We start from the raw sequence: 12,078 nt of genomic DNA on the forward strand, positions 1-12,078 counted from the left end.
TGCGACAGAAGGTCCTCCTGAAGAGGCAGTCGTATCGGAGGATCGATTGACATACTGAGTAGCTCGGGATACCAGAACCTTCTTGCCCAATCTGGAGCCACTAAGATAACTTGGGCCCGGTCGCACCTGATCTTCTTCAGCACTCTGGGCAGAAGTGGTATAGGCGGAAAGGCGTACAACAGACCGCAACTCCACTCGCGACAAAAAGCGTCTCCGAGCGAGTGCTGCCTTGGAAATTCCAACGCGCAGAACTGCTGACATTGCGCGTTCTCTTCGGTGGCGAATAGATCTAACCAAGGCTCTCCCTGTGAGAAGTTGGCCTGATGTATGATGTCACTAGTTCTAGTGTACACCTTATATCAGTCCAAACAACCCTTATGGTGATTGGTTGTAAAGTCAACCTTATAGACCAGCTATCCTAGTGGTAGCATGGACAAGAGCAGTCTTAGGCTAAACTCTGAATGGCATGTGAAGCCAGCTGTGATACCATATATAATCCCTTGAATACCAAACGAAAGGACACCACAACAGATATATATATATAAAATAAAGTGTATTTATTCTAGTCAAACCTTTAGCACTCTTTATGAGATTCGAGGTAAGTACAACAGTCTTATTCAAGCATACATTAAGTCACACAGGTAAGTAATACAGTTAGGCCCTAGGGGCCACGCAAACCATATACTAAAGAAGTGGTATATGGACCACTGTCACGGAAATAGAATAGGCCTAGGCCTAGGGAATCGCTGGGGCTATACTACACTACCAACAGTTAGGAAGTGGGAGGCCCACAGGATTCAGGTGCAGAGTGGAAACACTCACGCGTAATGCGTATAGTCGATAGAAATAGTACAGTTCTGAAATAAGCAGTTTTAGGACACTTCTGGAGTAGCTAGAAAGTCGAGACTCGGAAACTAGACCCTAGGATAGTCACTATCCTTGTGAGCACCGAAGTACCCAAGTTACCTAGCCCACGGGCTGCGGGTGCATAGGTGTGAACTTGCGTCGGGTTTCGTCGTGGACTTCTATGGATGCCTGAAGGAAAGTTGCTGACAGGCAGTCAGTGCAGAATGTCCGGTGGATCCCAAGGCCGGGATCAAGAAGGAAGGATACCTGCAAGCAGAAGGGACAGAGTCAAGGTCACTAGCCAGTGACCACGTGGAACCAGGCGATGTCGTGAAGATTGCAGGTGAAGGGTGAAGCTTGTCGCTGCAGCCACGGGTACCAGGAGACGTCGAGGACGGCCAGGACCAGGAGGCGAGCTGTCCCACGAAGGCTCTTGCTGTCGGCGGCGTCGAAGTCGAACTAGGACTCACCAAGCCTTGGCAAGCGGAACCCACGAAGAACGGAGGACTTGCTTCTGGTGCAGACCAGGAAGGTCTGGGGTGCTTCTCTGTTGCAAAGGAGCGGGAGCCAGTCTGGAGGAGCCAAACCAGCAGTGAAGATTTCAAGGTGTGTCGTCACAGAGGCCGCTAGCCAACGGGCAAGCAACCGGACAGACGCGGCAAGCAGGAAAATGCAGAAGGGCCCCACGCAGGACTCGTGGAGTGTGGGGGGCTGATCTTCGGTGCAGATGGTGCTTGGGGTTGGAGCTTCTCAACCCCCGGTGCACAACTTCGAGGGTGCCTCAGAAGCTGCGCTGGAAGATACTCGCCACTTTTCCCAGGTAGCCGGTCCCACGTCTCTCGTCGCCTCCACGGATCACAGCTCGGCTGTGGATGTGGATCAGTGTCGGAGAAGTCTGGAAGTCAAGGCTCTGGTCGGGCTCTGCAGTCGGTCCCTCGTAGAACTTCAGCAAAGCAAAGGGTAGTCTCTTGATGGTGCCTGTTTGCACAGGGTAGCCACTCCTTGGCCACAAGGGAGATTCTTCAGTCTTCTTCTTTCGTCGAAGGTCCAGAGTTTCTGTTCAAGTTTGCAGGTTCAGGATAATCTAATCTCCTGGGGCCCAGCTACCACTCTTATACTAATCTGGGGGGCTGGGTTGCCTGCTAGGTCACGCCTTATGGGTGGGACTTGGGAGGGGGGTGGTTACACCCCCTTCCCTTTGTCCAGTTTCGCGCCAGGACTGGGGCTGGTGTGCCCCAGCACCGGTTTGAACTGGACTATGCATGGGACACCTTGTGTGCCCCTGGCAGTGTCTCGTTTCATTCATCCCTCCCTGCCCCAATACACTAAGGCCTGTCTGGGGTGGTGCTCGCACCTCCCAAGGCAGGAAACCTATTGTCCAAGCCTCCCTTGCCGGGATCACTCCCAGCAGCAGGAGGTCAGACTTGTGTCGTGGCAGCAGCATCCATTTTGTGATGCTGGGGCTCTGGTTAACTTTAACCGGGTAAGTAGGTTTCAACATGTCTTCTCCATCTAGAAGGGAGGGATAATATCCTCATCCCCAGAAATGGGATGGGGGTATTATTCCAAAGTGTTAGACACCTTACACGACATGTTTTGATACAGCCAAACCATAGTTACCATAACCGTTTAAGATTATAAGGCACTTTAAGAGTATATGGTAGGCTATATCATAGAACAGCTATAAGGACATGGTTCCGAAAGCTGCAGACAGGCTCAGCTCATGCTAGAGCACCATCTCACATGTTACCAAGCACTCTGCCTCCAGGATTGGTAAGGCCTGCCATAGGAGTGGCTGATGGGTACACATGTGTCTATATCTAAGATAGGTATAGGAATACTACACCTAAGCAAGGGGTGATTACACAACCTTGCCCCAGCTGAGTGATCAGCCAGTCGTGTCATAATGGAAGGCCAGGCTAGGGGTGGCATAATACATGCTGCAGCCCCTGGTAGGCCTAGGATACACCTATGCCCTGGGTACCTAAGGTACACTGTACAGGGGCCAATAAGGTGACCCTATCCAAATGGGTTATGCACCTAAAGTACATAGTATCAATTTAGAGAGAGAACAGCAGGGCTGTGGGTCTGATTAGCAGGCCCACAGCCACATCTAAGTCGAAAACCAGTAAAGCAAAAGCAAAAAGTGGGGGTGAACATAGAAAGCAGACCCTACTCTCCTACACTCCCCACTGCAGAAAGAGACCTTGCGCCACATCCGAGATCAGACGCCATTCGTGATCCATCATGCACCGGCGGCTGAGTTCGTCTGCTCTGGCGTTCAGAGAACCCGCCAGATGTTGAACCACCAGGGTGATGCCCTGGTGTTCCAGCCAGGTCCAGAGGCGCAGAGCCTCCTGACAAAGGGTCCACGACCCAACCCTGCCCTGTTTGTTGCAATACCACATGGCAGTGGTGTTGTGCGTGAACACCTGCACGACACTTCCCCGGACAGAGGGAAGGAAGGCTTTCAGTGCAAGCCGGATCGCTCTCAGCTCCAAAAGGTTGATATGGAGTTGAGACTCCGCCGGAGACCAGAGTCCTCTGATCTCCGCCTCTCCCATGTGGCCCCCCCCCATCCCAGGATGGACGCGTCCGTCACTACTACGTGCTCCGGGTGGGGTAGGGAGAGGCATCTGCCGCTGACCCAATCGCGGTCCGTGAGCCACCACTGCAACTGTTTCGCAGTGCCCTCCGAGATCAAGACATGGTCAGACAGGTTGCCTCGATGTTGGGCCCACTGAAACTTCAGGTCCCACTGCAGAGCCCGCATTCACCACCTGGCGTAATGCACCAACAGGATGCAGGAGGCCATCAGCCCCAGAAGCAGCAGCACCAACCTGACCGAAACCCAGGATAGAGGCCGAAAGATGGGAATCAGAGCCTGAATATTCCGGACCGGCTGTTCCGGAGGATAAGCCCGGAACTGCGCCGCATCGAGAGCCGCTCCGATGAAGAGGAGCTTCTGGGAGGGACTCAGGTGTGACTTCGGCACGTTGATGGAGAACCCCAGCAAATGCAGGAGGTCGGCCGTAGTCTGGAGGTGGGAGACGACTTGCTGGGGCGAGCCCGCCTTCAACAGCCAGTCGTCGAGATAGGGGAAGACTGGAACCCCCGATCTGCGCAGATGAGCTGCGACCACCGCCATCACTTTCGTGAACACCCGAGGGGCACTGGTGAGGCCGAAGGGGAGCACAGTGAACTGAAAGTGCTCCTGACCCACCGTGAACCGCAGGTAACGCCGGTGGGACGGCAGGACGGGGATGTGGAAATATGCGTCCTGCAAGTCCAACGCTACCATCCAGTCTCCAGGGTCGAGGGCAGCTAGAACCTGAGCCAAAGTTAACATTTTGAACCGTTCCTTCCGGAGGAAGGCATTGACGTTCCTGAGGTCCAAGATAGGGCGTAGGCCCCCTTTGCCCTTCTTGGGAACCAGAAAGTAGTGGGAATAACAACCACGACCTACTTCTGGGCTCGGAACGCGCTCGGCGGCCTCTTTGGCCAAGAGGACTGAAACTTCCTCTCGCAGAAGATTCAAATGATCCTCCGAGATACGGTGGTGCTGCGGTGGCATGGCTGGAGGGGTCGTCTCGAAGGGGAGGGAGTAGCCCCTTCGGACGATTTGCAGCACCCACCTGTCCGAAGTAATGGTACGCCAGTGGAGCAGGTGATGGCGAACCCGGCCTCCCACTGGCGTGGAATGGGCCTGAAAGCTCGGACTAGGAAGGCTTTGAGGCGGATGCTGCCGGGGTGGATGTGGACTGACAGCGTCGTCCTCCAGTACCGCCTCGGCGTAAACCACGTCCGCAACCGCGTGCAGGCTGGTTCTGCGGCCGGTGGCTAGGCGGACGTGAGGAGGTGCCCCTTCCTTGGCCACTAAAGGAGCGAAAAGCGGAAGTTCGTGGCCGCGGGGCCGAGAGGCCCAAGGACGTGGCCGTAGCCCGGGAGTCCTTGAAGCGAGCAAGCGCACTGTCCGCTTTCTCACCAAAAAGGCGAGCGCCATCAAAAGGCATGTCCATGAGGGTGCTCTGGACATACACTGAAAAGGACGTGGACCGCAGCCAGGCGTGACGTCGAAGCGCCACCGTGGTAGAAATCGCCCTACCCAGCGAGTCCGTAGTGTTGAGTCCACATCGGATTGCATGGCACGCTGCATCTCTCCCATCGGCCAGAGCCGAGGAAAGCCGCGCCCGGGCCTCCTCCGGGCACAGTGGCAGCACGTCCTCCACCACATCCCACAGAGAGTGGGAATAACGGTCCAAGAGACAGGCGGTGTTCAAAGACCGCAGGCCCAAACTGAGCGAGGAGAACAGCTTCTTACCAAACTGTTCCAGTCTCTTGGAATCCCGGTCCGGAGGATTGGGAGGTAGAGGCCTGGATAACCAGACTCTCGGGGGTGGGGTGTTGGGACAGAAAACTGGGGTCGCCCGGAGCAGGGCGGTGGCGCCTGGCAACGTTCCTATCCACAGGAGGGACTGTGGAGGGCTTGGACCAGGTGCCCTGCAGAACGTCAGTGAGGGCCTCATTGAATGGCAGCAGAGGTTCAGTGGAGCATGCGGCAGACTGAAGCACCTCAGTGAGGATGTTAGTCCTCACAGCCACGGCAGGCAGCTCAAGCCCAAGGGCTTCGGCCGCCTTACGCAGCACCACAGAAAAAGCTGCACCCTCCTCCGAAGCCACAGTCGGAGGAGAGCTGAATCCAGTGTCCAGTGAGGTATCCAAACCACTGGCCTCCCCCAGTTCATCTGCCCAGTCCTGTGCAAGTTGGCCCTGAAAGGCCATAGGGTCGTCAGACCCCTCCCATTCGCCCAGCGGCGTCGGGGCCGGAGCCTCCAACGGCGCCGGAGCCGCCGGCACGCGAGGTCGCCCAGTCGAGTCCGCGGGGCCCGAAGGCGCGCCAGCGGGCGTCGACGGCGGGGCCAGGCTCCTCATGGCCAAGAGGAAGGCACTGACCTCCGCCGGCGTCGCGTCAGTCCCAGGGACTGTCGGGTATGGGGACTTGCGCGGCGCGTGCGCCTCCTGCGGAGCCGCGGGTGTGGAACCACCCGGACCCTCGGCCGAGTCGCGCGACCGACGAGGGGAGTCCGAAGAGCGGTGTTGCCTCTTGGACTTCTTGGAGTGCCTCGACTTACCCAAGACTTCGAGCCAGACGAGTGACGATGTCGAGTGCGGCTCCGCGACCGATCCTTGGACCTCCTCCTGTACCGGGATCGAGAGCGGAGCCGAGTGGCGAAGCTCGAGAAGCTTGCGGGACCGCTCCCGCCTAGCTTTCGAGGTCAGGGCCATACAATCGGAGCAAGATGCCGCGTCGTGGTCGAGGCCCAAGCAGTACAGGCACCGGCGGTGATGATCCGTCACCGACATCAGTCGGTGACAGTCGTCGCAGGCCTTGAAACCAGGCATCCTACCGGCACCAGAGTCGAGAAGTGACCAAAAAGAGTCGAAAAAGTTAGTCAAAAAGTGACTAAAGGGGTAGCTCTCCCGGATTGGCGCTTACTGGCGCGGAAAAAAGGAGAACTGACGTCAGCGCGCGAGGGCGGCATCTAAGTACTCCGACGACGTCATTCCGGCGCACGACGCCGACGACGGACGCGGAGCCGCAGACGACGCCTAGCGACGCGCAAGGGGTATTGCTGACGAAAAATCTTCCGGATCCAGTCTGACGCCTGGGGATATTCTAAGGTGAGGAATCTAACTAACGTGTTTCTTTCAGATATATGTTCACTGCATTCTCTGCATGGCTTAAAACTTGACTTCCTCGGAGCAGACATGACAAAAGAAGAAAACGATACAATCCAAAATACAAAGTACCAAGACGAAGTACGGAGAGTCCCAGAAAAAAAACGTTAGCGTCGACAGCGCGTAAAAAAGGGAACTGACGTCATCACGCCGACATGGTCTTCTTATGGCTCCGGTGACGTCAAGCGGATCCGCGTGCGGAACCATGATGCTGAGACTACCTAGTCGGCGAGGGGAGCTAGGAAAAACTTCAGTGAAATGCTGGCTGGTGCAGGGGATATTCATAAGGTGAGGAATCCACAGGCAGATGTATCTATCAGAAATGTAAGACAGCAGTTTAACTGGGTAGTGCACAGTGTGCAATGTCATGTTTCCAGAAGGGCTTGCACCCTTTCACACATCCTGCAATGGCAGTCTGTGTGCAGCATTTGTGAAGGTCCCTTTGGATTGCATAATACATGCTACAGCTCAAAGGGACCCTCTTTAATAACAATGCCCTGGGTACCATAAGTACCATTTACCAGGGACTTACAAAGGTGCTCAAGTCCTTGCCAACTGGGGTACAATTTAGCATGTTGCAATAGTTTTTAGGGAAAGAGCACTGGGGACTGTATCAGGAACCCAGTGCACATCCAGTCAAGAACATCAGTGCCAGTGGGCAAAAAGGGGGGGTGACCATATCAAAAAGGGGCACTTTACTACAAGTACTGCATCCTTTGCCATGCAGAGCTGAGTAGCTTGCGAGCCACGGTGGCTATGTGGGTTAAGGCACAGCTGGAATCCCCTTCTTTGGGGACATGAGGAGAGAAAGACACACTGGGGATTGCGAGAGGCCATTGAACGGTCCACGGAAATGACTGTAGCCCTGCTATTCTTGAAGGAGCCCAGCGTTGAGTCTGCCTAGTCTCAAAGGGTATGTCCATAAGCGATGCATGAAAATCCCTGGAAAAGCCCGTTCTCAGCCAGTGGTGCCCCCGTAAGGCCACAGACGAAAAAGCAGATCTGTCCAATGAGTCAGCCGATTGCATACAACATTGCATCCTGTACTTGGCTGCATCTCTCACATCTGCAATAGCTTGGAAGACTAGGGCCCAGTTCTCCTCCGGGACAATGGGCAGCCCCTGTGAAACAGAATCCCACAGTGCATGGGAATAATAGCCCAAAAGGCATGCAGTGTTCACAAAGTGCAGTGCCAGACTATTGAGGAATCTTTTTTTCTAAGGTGTCTAGCCTCTTGGGTTCCCTATGCAGTGGAATGGTAGGGAATGCACCGGGATTTACGGGGCAGGTGAAAGCTTGGACCACCAAGTTCTTCAGGGTAGGGTTAGAAAAATGAGGTCCCCTGGGGTGGGGCAGTGGGCAAGCTTCTTGTTCACAGAAGCCCCTGTGCCGAGTTCGGATCAAGTCCCAAGCATGATGGCCGTGAGGGCTTAATTAAATGGGAAAAGTGGTTCTGAGATGGTCACTCCCGGCTAAAGTACCTTTGTAAAGACATTAGTCTTGACTGCCATGGAGTGTAGGCTACGGTCCAGGATCATGGCCGCTTTTCTCACCACTATAGCAAAAGAGGCTCCCTCCTCCGTTCCACGGTACGAGGAGAAACCATAATGTCGGGTCTGCTGGCGTTTACCAAATCCTCACACCAGTCCATGTAAGGGTCCAGTATTCTTTAGGGTCCAGCGGTGACTCCTAATCCTCCCCGAGACCTAGCCTTTAGGAATAGGGCTCTGGCCTGGAGGGCATGGATCCAGTTGGCACCGGAGCTGGATGACGCCCCTTCAGCTCTGTGCCGGAGTCATAGATGAGAATGGGTAACAGCGGCTGGGAGCCTTGGCGTCGGTCGAGATGGTACGACTAGCACCAGTCTGGATCCAAGCTGCCCGGCTGGAGTCTGGAACGTAGCCGCTGTCGAACCAGTGGGGGCCCCTCCCAAACCTGCGGGACCCGAAGGCGCGCCAGTATGAACAGGTCACCGAAATGTGAGGTGCATGGCCTCACAGAATTGGGCAAAGGTTTCTCCGGCTCCTGTAAACTCAGGGAGGCACAGAGCCAGCACAAGCTCAACCGTGGAGTCAGACCTTGAATGAAGACGCTCCCTTGTTTTATCAGATGGACAGGGCAAACTCGAAGACTACTTCCAGTGCAACGAGGATCTCGGGCTCTGCGACCGATCAGGAGAACCTTCTCTCGACCGTGATCGACACCATTGCAGGGTCACACGTCAAGCAGCAAGGAGCTCCCTCTAGGCCTTGGGCTGCATGGCGTGGAAGTCGACACTGGTCTTCGCGCCATAGTCACATTCGAGGTAACAGAGGCAAACACGGTGCAGATATTCGTCACCAACATCTGCAGCAATAGGAACTAGAGAGCTTAAAGCCAGCCTTTCTAGATGACATTCTGCCATACCAGGAAAAGATTCTCCAAAAGACTGACAAAAGATAAAAAGGTCAGTCAAAAAATTACTGGGGATAGCTCTCTCCGGACTTGGATGATTGGCGTGGAACGAGAAGAATTGACATCATCACACTAGGGAGGTGTAAATATAAACACTGCGCACATCACTTCTGATGCAGAAACGATGCTGAGCTGAATGATGCCATCTACCGGCTCACTCAGGGGTACTCTGGGGAAAAATAAAATTCTGGATCCAGTCTGACACCTGTGGATAGTTCTAAGGCAATGAATCGGAGTCTATTAGTCTCTATCAGATGTGACATGCATGTAATATAAATGTATTAAAAAATAACCCCCCACCCCCAATTAATCATTCAAAGTTAAGAAATGAAGTCCTGTGCACATGTGTAGGATAATTCTCTGGGTGTACCCGGTAAAGATTAAACAGAAGTAAAATATTACATGTCTTCGGAATCATGAGGGTCGACATCAGGTGTATCATAAGCAAAATTTCTTTATATATATAAATTCAGACCAATACAGAATGCAAACAAATCAGCCAACACGTGTTTCGTCACACCGTGTTACGTTATGACTCTTCAGGGCTGGGAAGGACACAAAACAAAAGAAATAAGTAAACTGAAAGGTCCGAAAGTCACAACACTGGGCTGAAATGGGCCACTGTAAAACAGTAATATTAATAAATAAGGAAAAAGAAGAAACCTTCGGAAACCACTATGGTGCTTACAGTACATGTGATTGGTGATTTGAAAAAGTGACCCAAAGGAGTGTTGAAGTCACTGTGAGGGAAGAAAGAATGCGAACAAACAAGCGAGCGTAGAGAAAGTAAATGGAACGAATATAGGTATAAGATGAAGGAAGAGACAACATAATTAACGACATTAAAGGGGTCATCACAAGCATTTCAAAACGATTACAGAAGGTATACACAGAAAGATTCATTGCAAGATAATTAACGGTAAGGTCGGTATATTACATGGGAACAGTCAAGAATAAAGTGGTAAACTAAGGTGCTAGTAATAACCGACCGATTGATTACGTCATGCACTGGTGTAAAATTGAAGGAAAGAAAATCATGGTGTAACAATCACAATTCGCGGTAAGGTAGGAATAGTACAGGGGAACAATCGAGAATACAGTAATTGGCTGTAGTACACATCCGATTGATTAAGTCATGAAATAATTAAAATTAAGAAACATTATAAACATGGCGTAATCGTTGCAAATAGTAATGATGAATAAAATTGTGCAATGAAAAGAAGAATCAGGCATATTAAAAAAGCATTACATGATCTCAAAAGCACTCTTGTGTACAAATGTTAAAGTGGTGTCAGATAAACGCGTTAGTCGCATACTAGCAAGTCGGGTAACAAATGCATAGAAACAGAATAAGTCAAGCAAGTCTAAATTCTAATAACTGGGTCTCGAAAAGGCAGAACATTAAGCAACCAATATCGGTGGAAGAGAACAATCCGAACTGAAACAAAATTGCACATACAATCTAGTGGGTGCTCAAGATACCGATTACTGTGATAAATGTCGTGGTATAAATTCACATAAGCAAGAGAAAAGCACCGGTTGGCCGTATATCGGAACAAGATTGTGACAGCAGAAAAACAAAGTGAGGAAAAAGAGAAGAAAATTAGGTAGGACAAAATTACCTGGTTGTAATGTGATGCAAGATAAACGGAGGCGGGTTGTGGCACGAGTAAGGCCAAAACAACTGCGGGAGGGAGGTGGGAACCTCCCAGCGTGGAGTGAAAGGGCGGTAAGCCCAAGCCGAACGGGTTTGTTTGGCTTCAAAAGGGTCTGGAAGGGGAGTAGAAATGAAAAACAGTGAGGATGGGCAAGGTGATGGCAAAAGGTATCTATCGCCGGCCAAGTGGCCAATTTTGTGGCCAATTTTGTTTCAGTTCGGATTGTTCTCTTCCACCGATATTGGTTGCTTAATGTTCTGCCTTTTCGAGACCCAGTTGACTTATTCTGTTTCTATGCATTGACTTGCTGGTATGCGACTAACGCGTTTATCTGACACCACTTTAACATTTGTACACAAGAGTGCTTTTGAGATCATGTAATGCTTTTTTAATATGCCTGATTCTTCTTTTCATTGCACAATTTTCCTCATCATTACTATTTGCAACGATTACGCCATGTTTATAATGTTTCTTAATTTTAATTATTCCATGAATTAATCAATCGGATGTGTACTACAGCCAATCACTGTATTTTTGATTGTTCCCCTGTACTATTCCTACCTTACCGCGAATTGTGATTGTTACACCATGATTTTCTTTCCTTCAATTTTACACCAGTGCATGACGTAATCAATCGGTCGGTTATTACTAGCACCTTAGTTTACCCCTTTATTCTTGACTGTTCTCATGTAATATACCGACCTTACCGTTAATTATCTTGCAACGATTCTCTTTCTGTGTATACCTTCTGTAATTGTTTTGAAATACTTGTGATGACCCCTTTAATGTAGTTAATTATGTTTTCTCTTCCTTCATCTTATACCTATATTCGTTCCATTTACTTTCTCTACGCTCGCTTGTTTGTTCGCATTCTTTCTTCCCTCACAGTGACTTCAACACTCCTTTGGGTCTCTTTGTCAAATCACCAATCACATGTACTGTTCGCACCATACTGGTTTCCAAAAGTTTCTTCTGTTTCCTTATTTATTAATATTACTGTTTTACAGTGGCCCATTTCAGCCCGTTGTCGTGACTTTTGGACCTTTCAGTTTACCTATTTCTTTTGTCCTTACCAGCCCTGAAGAGTCATAACGTAACACGGTGTGACGAAACACGTGTCGGCTGATTTGTTTGCATTCTGTATTGGTCTGAATTTATATATATAAAGAAATTTTGCTTATGATACACCTGATGTAGACCCTCATGATTTCGAAGACATGTAATATTTGACTTCTGTTTAATCTTTACCGGGTACACCCAGAGCATTATCCTACACGTGTGCACAGGACTTCATTTCTTGTCATTTGGTGTGAGTCTTGACCCATTCAGTTGCAGGGGTTATTTCTTTGGGTTTGTTTCCCCTGACCTGTCAGCACCGTAC

Source organism: Triturus cristatus, chromosome 9 (assembly GCF_964204655.1).
Source record: "Triturus cristatus chromosome 9, aTriCri1.1, whole genome shotgun sequence".
Lineage (NCBI taxonomy): Eukaryota > Metazoa > Chordata > Amphibia > Caudata > Salamandridae > Triturus > Triturus cristatus.